This window comes from Sarcophilus harrisii, chromosome 4 (assembly GCF_902635505.1).
Source record: "Sarcophilus harrisii chromosome 4, mSarHar1.11, whole genome shotgun sequence".
NCBI classification, from domain to species: domain Eukaryota; kingdom Metazoa; phylum Chordata; class Mammalia; order Dasyuromorphia; family Dasyuridae; genus Sarcophilus; species Sarcophilus harrisii.
In genome coordinates, this window is record NC_045429.1 from 92,496,066 (window position 1) to 92,508,532 (window position 12,467).

The following is a 12,467-nucleotide window of genomic DNA, read 5'->3' on the forward strand; positions in this document are numbered from 1 at the left end:
TACCCATGCATATATCCTGTAAATAAAAGGCTATTAAATAAAAAAAAATTAAAAAAAAAATCAAGAAGACTTTCCTATATAGTAGCGACTGTGTAACACTGGGCAAGTCACTTAACCTCTCATTAACCTAGACAACATTCTATAGCTACAAGTTGCAGAGCAGGTACTGATCTTCTTGTAATTATTATTGTTTGTCTTTCATTCTCTAAGAGGACCATGACATAATAATGATATAATAATGACATAATAAAATAATGCTATGACATATAAATGAATTAGATTTAAGTGAGGGAAGGCTGTGTAAAGTCACCTTTCTCCTTCAGAGCCATCTGAATCCAGATGGCAAGATGTAGATCAGGAAAACTGGAAATGGCCCCAGATATAGTGGGAATCCTTTGCCTCTTTAAGCTAGGCCTTCAACATGTTTCAGTCTAACTGAAGCAATACCCAATCAGTGACTAAGGATAGGTAAGAAGTCAGGCAAAAAGGATCTCTTTTACCTAGGGTCACCCTAAAAAATTTAATCTAGAAGGGGAAAACCCTCAGGGTTTCTGGTCATTCTGACCTCCATTGACAGAAGAAGAAGGCTCACTCAGAAGTTCCTTATACCAAAGAAATCATAAATTTAGCCTCTTTTAGAAAGGGAAGGGCACTGGAAGTTGAAGAGATCAAGGAAAATCTTTTGTAAAAAATTGTGTATATCTTGAAAGAACAAAAGCTCTCTACAAGGAGGCATGTAAGGAGGGAAAGTATTCCAAGTATAGGAGATAGCCATTGCAGAACCACAGAGATGGAGCAGGAATGCTATGGGTCATGAAGAGAGTTGTCTTTCTGGCTAGAAGACAGACTGAAGGAATGGTGTAAAAATATGAGGGCCCAAGTTGTAAAGGATTTTAGAAGGCAAATAGAGTGGTTTATTTTTTTTTTTTTCTTAAGAGCCAAGAGGTAGCCATGGAGTTTTTTGAGTACTTTCTGTATTTAAGAGAGATTCAATCACTTTGTATATTCTGTGGAGTATTGATTGGAGTACAGAAAGTTTTGCAGCAGGAAGTCCCATTACTGAACCATTGTAATAGCCTAAGGGGAAAATGATAAGCGCCCCAAATAATTCTAATTCACCCATTCAGGTTTTCACCTCAGATTTCAACAATTGGCTCATTCTCCTTCTCCAACTTCAAACCCTTACTGATCTGTCAAGCAAGTTCTTTTCTATGTCCTATTCTCACTGCTTTCAAATTGTGGTGAGGGAGATTTTTAGAGTCCTTTGGATAGCAAAGAGATTAAATTGGTTCATACCTAAAGAAATTAACTGACTCTTCATTGGAAGAACAAATAGTAAAGCTGAATTTTAAATGCTTTGACTACATAATGAGAAGACAGAATTCATTGGAAAGATCCTGATGTTGGGAAAGATTGAAGACAAAAGGAGAAGTTACAGCAAAGGATGGAATTGATAGATAGTGTCACAGAGGAAATGAATATGAGCTTGCATAGAGTTTTGGAAATAATGAAGGCTAGAACAGACTGCCATTCTTTGGTACATGAGGTCATGAAGTATCAACAAGACTGAATGGTTGAACAACAATATTTTTTTAATTAAAGCTTTTTTATTTTTCAAAATATATACATGGATAATTTTCAACATTCACCCTTACAAAACCTTGTGTTCTAATTTTTTCCCTCCCTTCCCCTGACTTCTCCCTAGATAACAAGTGATCCAATATGTATTAAACATGCAATTTTTCTATACATATTTCTACAATTATTGTACTGCACAAGAAAAATCAGATCAAAAAGGAAAAAAATAAGAAAGAAAACAAAATCCAAGCAAACAACAAAAAAAGAGTGAAAATACTATGTTGTGGTCCACATTCAATTCTCCTTGTCTTCTCTCTGGGTACAGATGGCTTTCTTCATCACAAGACCATTCAAACTGGCCTGAATCATCTCATCAACACCTTTCTTAACCAAAACATAGCTTCTATGTAATATTTGTCACCCTGAATCTGTGGAAAGATCATATTTTTTTCAGATCCTACTGAAAATTGGTTATGGAAAATAGAACAATTTATATGATTGTTCCAATAAGTGAAAAAGGCTGGTAAGGCTATGGTAGAGGAAACCCACAGTAAACTCTCCTTTACTTTTGAACATCTTAAAGGTAATATTTGACCTCTGGTAGGTTTACCTACCACCAACAGCCTGTGTAATGTAGAGTTTATATTGCTGTATCACAGAGAGTTCATGAAGTTTAACGTTAAAAAATTGTCTTTGCAAATGTCTATCTGAAAGCAACCTATTTTCACAACTTTTGCCTTTTCAAAGTACTCAGAAGTTACTGGATTCAATTTTGTCATTCATTTTTATGACCTTTCCAAGGTGGTATTTTAAGAAGCAGGAGTTTTGCTCAAATTAAAGGCCCATTGTATCATGGGGATGGCTCCAGGTTCTTAATGACTATACCACAGTCAGCTGAATTTAAGCTCTTGCTGATTCTACCAAGCAGGAAAACTTTAGTTATAGGCCAAGTCATAGACTATATCTGTTAATCAAAGACAAGCTAAAACTTGGAGAGGCTCACCACCATATTAGTTGCAGAGAGATGAATTTTTGGTCACAGGGACTCTCATGAACTATCTACTAGTGATTGTAAAAGATGGCAGAGGAAGAAGAAATAGTATAACCAGTTCTCTTACAATTAGTCTCAAAAAGATGAAAGAAGAACACCACACTGAGTGGTTTGGGGTTTTTTTTTTGTTTGTTTGTTTTTTTGAAATGGAAGAATAAATCCCACTAGGCCATTTTTTATGGCCCAGCTCATCACAGAGAAACAACCAAAGGCCTACAGTTACTGGGCAATGGGTCTAGGCAAAAAGACCTGAAGAAGGTCCTCCTAGAATTCTAAAAGGGCTGGAACTAGCAACTGTGTCACAGGGCAAAGAACAAAAACAGAAATAACTTTGTGGTACATTTTGGACCCTTCACACACATCAAGGGTGGGACCGGTGGTCCACAGCTATGCAATGGCCTAGTGAATATAGACCAGGGAAGAGCTTGCTAATGTGTTATTTCAACCCCAAAGCAAGCATAAGGGTCCCACTTTGAACCTGTAGACTCCCACCAACTGACCAAAAACTGGGATCACCAAATCTCTATGAGAGTTCCAACCAGGCTCAAGTCTCTAGTTGTATTACTGGGACTAATGATAGGGTCAAGATTCTACCAAGTGAAGGCTGAAAGAGCAGCAATCAGATCACAACCCAGATCAGATATCTGAAGTCTCACAGAAAGTTTACAAGTCCAGGACTGAGTTGTCCCTAAGATTCTTGTTGCACTAACTGCATCATTCCTTGATCCATAAAAACTAAACAAGTCCCTAAAATCATCCTCCAAAGTACACTAAGTTTGGCCTTAAAACAAAGTCTTAATTCAATAAGTGAAGTAGAAAGAATTAGTAGACAAAACAAAATCACAATTGATAAATGTCATGAAGCCAGAAACACCTAAAACACAAAACTAGAAGGAGATATCTGCACATATGCACAAACATATACACACACATACACACACACACACACACCCTCGGTATCTCTGTCTCTCTATGTATATTTTCTCTGTGTGTCTCTCTCTTTCTCTCTATTTCTGTCTCTGTCTCTCTTCCTTTCTCTCTATCTCTTTCTTTTTCTATCTCTCTTTCTCTCTATTTCTCTGTCTCTCTTTGTCTCTCTTTTCTTTCTCTGTCTCTCTCCTCTCATTCTCTCTCTGTATCTTTCTCTGGCTCTCTTTTTCTCTCTCCCTCTCTCTACATATATATATATATATATATATATATATATATATATATATGTGTGTGTGTGTGTGTGTGTGTGTGTGTGTGTGTGTGTATCTATAAATATTTGTATATAAATAGATATAGAGAGAATATGTGTCTACTACAAAGTTAAAAAGACATAAAAGAAGAATAGTAATTGAGATCTTCATATATCCACCCTATTTACCTTGTGCAAATAAAATCAGAATTTGACATGGCTTGAAATATAGAATGTCCCCAAAATCTTAGGGTAGTTTTAAGCTTTAATAGTTTAAGTAGTTTTAATAATTACAATAATTAGCTCTAGTGGCTCATAGTGACACTATGGTCAGACTTTTGGGACACTTCCTACAGCCTTCTTGAGGAATATGATAACAGAACACTGAACTTTATGTCCAAAGAGCTAAATCGCTGTCAAAGCTGGGCTACCAATTAACTATGTAACCCTAAGCTAGTCATTTCATCTTTTGAGTGTCATTTTGTTCATCTATAAAATAGGGTGATAATACCTACTGCTCAGATAGTTATAAAGATTAAATGAGATACTCTATTTGAAAGAGCTTTAAATGCACTTCATAAATATGAGTCATTATCATTGTTCTTAGTATCTGGTATTATCAGAATAATCTGCCAACAGGATAACAACTCAATCCAGTTTTTAAAATATTTTTATTGGTCTCAGCCAATCTAACAAAGACAACAAAACCAGTTATGTGACCATTCAGAAGCTTATTTTCCAGGTTGCGATGACCCTCCCTAACTGTACATCTTTTCCCACCTTCTCTATTTCATTCAGTGCATCATCATTTTCCCAACCACACAGATTCAAACCTTCAGAGTCATCTTCTTTTTCCCTTCTCCCTCACTTACTATATCTAATCAGATGTTAAGTCTTATTGATTCTACCTCCATGAAACCTGTCAGATACATCCCTCCTCTCTACTAACACAGCCTCTACCCTTTCAGACAATCATCACTTCTCTCCTTCCTTGGGTAGTAGTCTCCTAATTGGTCTCCCTGCTTCCAGTGTGTCCCATCTATGATCCAGTCTACAACAACAATATACTAGCATTCGTATAGTTCCTTAAGATTTGCAAAGTACTTTATAAATATTATTTTCTCTCTAAACCAGTGTCATAATCTTCATAAAACATAGATGTAATCATGTCACCCCTCTACTCAAAATCCTCAGGGGGCTCTATATTGCCTCTCAAATATAAGTTAAATACTTCAGATTGCCATTTAAGGCCTTCCTTTTGGCTCTTCACTACTTTTCCAGCCCCTTCCTTACCTGCTTCTGCTCATTCTCTGAGTTATAGCCCCCTCCTCCATTCATTTACAAAAATGGTACATACCCCATTACAGGTTGGACTTTCAGTCTTGGGAAACAGTGATATAGTCAAAAGATTATTTAGTCTGGAGTCAGAATTCCAGCTGTGACCCTGGCCAGGTCAGATTTGGACTTCAGGTTCTTCATCTATAAAACAGAGAGATTAGATTAGATTAAAGCCTCTTAAATTATGGTTTGAGACCCCATCTGAGAAGTTTTAACTGAATGTGGAGGTCTCAAAATAATGATTTATTATCAGTAAATGTTCAATTTATATACTTTTTTATATACCTGCCTAGGGCCATACATAAAAATTTCTTAGATAAAAGGGGTCACAAATGGAAAAATTTTAAGAAGCCCTGCATTTGAAGCCTTTTCCAGCATTTATGCATGCTTCTAGAAACCATCTTTCCTTTTCAAGATATAATTTTTTACTGTGAAGCCTTTCTTGGTTATCCTAGTTGTTAGCCCTCCTTCACCATTTTGTCTCACATAGCCCTCCCCTTGGGGCCACATCAAAGAGGCCACCCTGAAGTTTCAGATGTTCCTCAATAGTGATCTGAAACATGTCTATCACTGATCACCATCAACATCTGTCATTTCCTTCCACCTTAGTTGTAAACTTGCTGTATCTCCCTAATGGAATGAAAGTTCCCTAAGAACAGAGGTATTTCATTTTTTGCCAGTGTATCCTCAGTACTCCATTAGTGCAAAGGGTGCATAATAAACACTTAATAAATATTTGCTGGAAATGAATGGAAGGGAATTGATTGTCCTCTTGTTTTTTATTTTACTATTAGGCTTAACTGAATTCTCAATTATTTGCTGGTTAATAGAACAAGTTGGGAATAAAAAGGAAATGCAATTTGATGGAAAGATATTTGTTTCCAGTACTTACAGATGTTTTGTGGTGGAGATTGTTTAAGTTTTTAATAATAATTGCAGTGAAGCTTTATGGATATAACCAGTATCTATAATTTCCCAATGAAATAATTTCTTGGAATCACACAGATCTCAAGTTTCTCAAACTTTTTTGAGATTGCAGATAATTAGACTATTAGAAGAAAAAAGTTAAAAGGACTATATAGACAAATTAATCCACAACCTTCCTTTTATAAGATTTGGAAAATGAGGTTTAGAAAGATGAAGTCATTTGCTCAAGGTCATAGAGCTGGTTACTGCATAGATAGGACCAGAATATAGATCTCCTGATATTTAGTGTAATATGTCTTTGTTTTTCATTGTTGTTATTTTTGTCCCGTGGTATTAGGGAGGTGATGCCATGATATGCATCAGTGAGGGAGGCTATGCAAGGTCACCTGTCTCACTTTCCCCTCCAGAGCCACCTGGGACCAGTGGCCAAATATAAACTAGGATAACTGGAGATAGCCCTGGATACAGAGGGAGACCTTGGGCTTTTTAAGCTAAAGTCTTCAAAAGTTCTCCATTTGACTGAAGTGATACCCATTCAATGATTAAAGCCAGGTAGCAATTTATTTATTTAGATTTTTTTTGACCAGGTGAAAGAGAAGATTCTTGGTTTTCTAATACTCCATGGAACAATATAGTTAGTCAGTGAGTGGGCTTCAAGTATTCAGTGAAAACATGAAAACGGTGACTTTATTTCAAAAAATATATATACTTGTGAATCCACTCCCAACTTATTGGCATTCACACACTACTCTATACCCCCATCCTCTCACTAGATTAATGGGAGCATAATGAAAAGTAAGACAGAGGTCAGTTTTTTCCAGTGTGGGCACATACAATATGTCTAAAAATTTATAGGTACAACACAGATACCTAGACATCACAAACACACACATAATTACACATACAATCCTCTCCACACCAGCCAAATCTATTGCTTCTGACTATCCCTTGCTAGGACCACCCAGCTGAATGTTGACCTCCTTTTCCCAGGCCCCTGCCAGCCTGAGAAACACCTGCAGAATTTCAGTAAATCAATGGGGGTCCACAGGCCCTACTTGAAACATACAGATATAGACAAAACAATCAACCAAGGGACTAAAATTATCAGTTCTTACTCCATCCTTAAGCCCAAGGAAAGTTTTTTATTTAAATCTTCTCTTTCTCCATCCATTCACAATTAAGAATGGGAAATTATTAACACACTAAAAGGATTAAGACTTAATGATAATTAAAATTAATATGCATACTAGCTCATTTAACTTCTTGACTATAAAGGTCATGTTCTAAATTCCATCTAGAGTTCTTCCAATGCTCCCACATAGACATATTGGGTTACATGTTTTCCCTATTAGCAGATCATCACTACATTATTGGTACGAGAGGTAGGCCTTCCCCATGGGGCTACATCAAAGAGGACACCCTGAAGTTTCACATGTGCTGTAATAGTGATCCAAGCCATGTCCATGTCTATCACTGATCGCCATCAACATCTATCATTTTCTGTTGGATAGGGCATTACAGACGCTTGTAGGTTCCACACTCCTGTCCCCAAAATGAATAGCATAACTTTCCCAGCCATTATTTGTTTTGTCTCTTATTTTAAATGACTCTTTTATTTCTAAAAATTGTCAATAAAGACCAACCAGTGATAGATATTTCATTATCATGCTGTCAAACATCAAACTGGGTTTCAAAAACTATTAAAAGTTGTCAAGCTCTCTCTTGTGCTATCAAGAAAACATTCATTTTATGAAATTCTTGTGTTTTTATAAAAGTTAAAAATAATCCATAATGATGTTCCAAAGAAGAAGGTAATCACTATTTCCTTTAGAAAAAATAATGGAGGAGGGGAAAAGAGGAGAAGCATAGGTAGGTAGCTGAATAGTTAGAGCACTGGCCCTGAAGTCAGGAGAATTTGCATCCAAGTCTGACTTCAGGCACTTAACACTTACTAGCTGTGTGACCTTGCAACTCTCTTAATCCCAATTGCTTCACCAACAAATAAAATAGAAAGGATAAAACAGCTGGTATTTATTGTGCTTTTAGGATTACAAAGCACTTTATATTTATTATCTCATTTTTTATTCTCACAACAATCCTATTATTATTATTCCCCTTTTGTAGATGGGGATATTGAGGCTGAGAGAGATTAACTGATTTGCTAGGAGTCTCACACATCTATTGATTGTTTGAGGAAAGATTTGAACTCAAATTTTCTTGATTGTAAATACATTACTCTGGTACATACCTTGCTTAAGCCAATGCATTAGTTCTCATCACTCTCCAGAAAGGCAACCTATCAATATCTATAACTCATTGTCAATATGCTAAGAAAAAATTTTTTTAAAGTCTCAGATGTTCATATTTGGTTTTGTTGTTGTTGTTGATTTTATTCTCTTAATCCTCTTCATAATTTTTTTTCTGATGGAGTGGCATGTAACTATAATTTCTTTGCAAATTATATTTTCCTGTATAAAAACAACATGATGACCAGGATAGTTCAAAAAAGAAATGACTTCCATGTCTTCAAACAGAACTTACACCTTTATAATTCCTTGATTTTGTTCCATTAAAAAGGAATTATCATATTATTATTAGTCAACTATGAAGAGTATTCTCAAAAATTATCTATGAAATTTTTTGCATAGGAATATTAGGACAACTTTTGGGCTTTTTGCATATACATATGCAATATAAAATGGATACACACATATATATGGTATATCACATTGCTATATGTATTCTAGGATAGTAGGATATGAAGGTTTTATATTTTGCTTGATTGTGTTAAAAATATCTTCATAATTATTTTCTGAGAATATTCAGAAATATACTTAATCTCTTTTATATAAATCACTATTTAAATTTTTGGCACTGATATTCTTTACACCAGTTTAACCTTTGAAACAATGAGTTGTTTTTAAAAAAGAAGAAAAAGATCAAAGTCATATGAAGTAGACCGTTATTTAATCAATATATCAATATCTATAGGATGTTTACGTACTGTGATTCACTTCAGGGATGCCCAGAAGAGAATTCATCCCCATTGTATCTGGAAAAAGACAAAACTAATAAGTTTTTAGCTGCTACATGCTGATTAAAGAATAATGGGGAAACTTTTACAGTGTGGAAAATCCACAGGGACAGGTGCTCTTAATGGGCAGGTAAAGAGCTGATGGCAAAGGAATTTTTAAAAATCTAAGCCATTATGGATTTTGTACAAAAAGCAACATCCTCAGAAGCTTATTGAATTTTAGTTTGTATTGCCTTGCTACATTATCCCAGATAAGGAACTTTTTGAGATCTCTTTCTGCTCCTTTAGCAGATAAATATCTAGCATGGAGGTCATTCTTTTAACTACATAGAATGGAATTGACCTATCATCAGGAAGCGCTAAGTTGTCTTGCAAAGGGTAATGATGGGTTTATATCATATTTTCTAATTTGATTCTTGAGCTATTCTGTGTGTCTCTAAACCTGACAAGGATATATGCTGAGCCCTCACCTGAAGACCTAGTCTTGCTTTAAGACTAGTAAGGAGAGAGAGAAAGAATCATAATTCAGTAGTTCTCTTGCTCAATATCAAGTCAATCTGGTTCTGACCCTGTGTCCTGGTTCCTCAGTCATTACAATGTGAGTTCTTGTGTTCCCCTAAGAGGGTTTCTGTTTTTAATATATTACTTAAACAGATGAGATTCCAGTCTACTTAGCCCTCCAGGTACAGAGGACCCTAACCTTGATAAAAAGATTGTCTTTCCTATTAAGTTCCTATCCACATGAACCAATGACTGAGGCCTTGACCCTTATGTCATATGGCCTGAAATCTAGGCCTTAATCCTAACTGCTCAAGTTACCCATAACTTGTCTAATGTATTACTAAGCACCATATTCACCTGGATTCTATAATCACATGAATTTCTACCAACCTGTCTAATCGATAATATCTTTGTCAACTGGCCATTTATTTCTATACCCCTTACTTCCATTAGTATCTTAGTCTGCCATTTGCCTAATGTTGTTGTTTGGGCATTCACCTGTGTCCAACTTTTCCTGATCCTGTGGATTATGCTGTCAATGAAGTTTTCTTAGCAAAAATATTAGAGTGGTTTGCCATTTCCTTTTCCAGAGGGTATGTGATTTTCCAAGGATCCAACAGCTGATAAGTATCTGAGGCCCAATTTGAACTCTGGTCATCCTGACTATAGGCCCAAGTTCTATCCACTGAGTCACCTATGTGCCTCCCTATGCCTGATGAGACCCTTATAATTAAAGTAACTCCATATACCATTATTATAAGCCAGGGTCAGGACTAGCTCTTGCCATCATCTCCTTCCTATTTCATCTCTAGACTAAATTTCCATTCTCGAATTTTTAGAAAGCAAAATTCATTTCAATGTCTGAGAGAGGTTGGTAAGTTGATACAAACTGGAGGCAGAATAAAAATTGATTTGAATTCTAGTTTAGAAAATTACTAAGCGGTTGTGACTTGTCTAGGATCACATAGCTACTTATTTTCTGAAACAGGACTGGAATTTAGATATTTCTCACTTCAAGACTAGCCCTCTACCCATTGTGCTACCCAGATCTGACCCTCATTTTAAAGATAAGATAATTGCTTACTAAGCAGCACAATAGCTAATTCATTAGGAACTCCAGCCTGACTTAAATGGCATGTTCCCCCTTGTTAATGGTGAATTCTTCTAGGTAACTTAGCTCAATGTTAGTGGCTAAAATTCCCTTTTTAGAACTCAGTCTACCAGTCAATGACATAATAATAAATCTTTGCATCTTGATTTGAAGATGGTCTAAGCCTACAAATTCTTTTGAGATACCTTACAACAACTTACTTTAAAACTCAACTCAAATTTTGGGGATTCTACTTCACTCCCCAACATTTGTTAAATTGTATTAGACAGTCTTGAAATCCAAGTATATTTTGTGAGTTTCGGCACATTGTGCCCAATCAGGGTCACAAAGAGTTGAGTATGACTGAAAAAATGACTGATGAACCGAGGGTGAGAAGCTTGTTAGGGAATGGTGGACAAAGAAGTTCAGAGAAGCCCAGAGAGTAATGAAGGAGTGAAAGGGTTGGACTCAGTCACCTTTCAGGTCCCTTCCAGTTTTAACTCTATAATATTATGTAAGAGTCAAATAACTGTTCCACTTTATTAGTCCTCAGTTGAATTATACTGGAATGTTATATTCATTTTGGAGGGAGACATTTTAGAAAGGTAATCTAGAAAGCAAAATGTGCCCTTAGGAAAGTTGATGGCATGGTGGAAAAATTGGACATAGAATTATTAATGACATTAAGGATTTTTAGCCTTTATAGAGGATAGACTTGGGCAGAGAGTGATAACTATTCCCCAGCTAAAGGAAGGACAATCATATGAAAGAAGATTATACTTATTTTGCTTTGCCCCAGAGAACTGAGCTAATAAGAACAGAAGAGAGGAAAGGACAGGAGAGAAATTTTGAGCTTGACATGTCCCAGTTAGTGTTCTCCAAAAGTAGAAGGACAGCCTCAGAAATAACTGAACTTACCATCTTTAGAATGAAAAGGAATGACCATTTGTCAAGGATATTGTAGAGGGGGTTCCTGGTCAAAAACAAGGTGGTTGAAATGATTTCTGGGGTCCCTTTAAGTTCTCACATTCTTAGAGTTCTTAATTCAGAATCTCTAAGTGTCTCTTTATTACCATTATAAGCATCCAACACAACTCTAAATGGTCACAAGTGCTGGTTAATAGAGAATTCTGTTTAACATCATGCCAGAAATCAACTCACCAACACATATTTGTTAAGCACCTACTACATACCAGACACTATGGAGGGCACTGAGAATACACATACAATTAATGAAATAATCCTTACTATCAAGAATCTCAGAGAATTTCCCATATCTTCTTTCATCTCTGGATCTAACATAAGATTTCTTTCTCCTATTTCTGAATTCTCTACATAGAATTATAATAAAAATTATTATAAAATACAGAATCCCCACTTTCTCAAAAGAGTTAATAATAAAACCAAACAAAACAAAACAAAAATTCCAAGAAAACTGGAGATGATTATCTATGAATATCTAGACTCACTAAGAAGAAAAAAGAAACTACACAATCTGTCCCATGATTCCAAAGTTAATGGACACAAATCTAGCTTTCTAATAACAAAAATCTTCCAGGAATCATGGAATTTTATGAGAGAAATATGATGAGAATAAGTGATCTATAGCATAATACCACCAATCACCTACATATAAGAAAAGGCATAAAGGAAATACATTTCTGGAAAAGGATGAAAGTTATTCATATACTGAACTTTATATCTTGATTCTGAAGGTCTTACATATAAACACTAGTTCATACTCATCAGATGGCCTAATTATATGGGA

At 35.7% G+C, this 12,467-nt stretch overlaps 1 long non-coding RNA gene across 1 annotated transcript in view; it reads right to left on the bottom strand.

Moving 5' to 3' along the window:
* LOC116419082 overlaps nt 1-11,713 on the bottom strand; it is a 32,739-nt gene extending 21,026 nt beyond the window's left edge. The window contains exons 1-3 of the long non-coding RNA XR_004229316.1: nt 11,618-11,713; nt 9,079-9,126; nt 5,167-5,288 (exon numbers count right to left, since the gene is read on the bottom strand). This is a non-coding gene — a long non-coding RNA (uncharacterized LOC116419082). The remainder of the gene's footprint in view (nt 1-5,166; nt 5,289-9,078; nt 9,127-11,617) is intronic.
* Nucleotides 11,714-12,467: the final 754 nt, after the last annotated feature.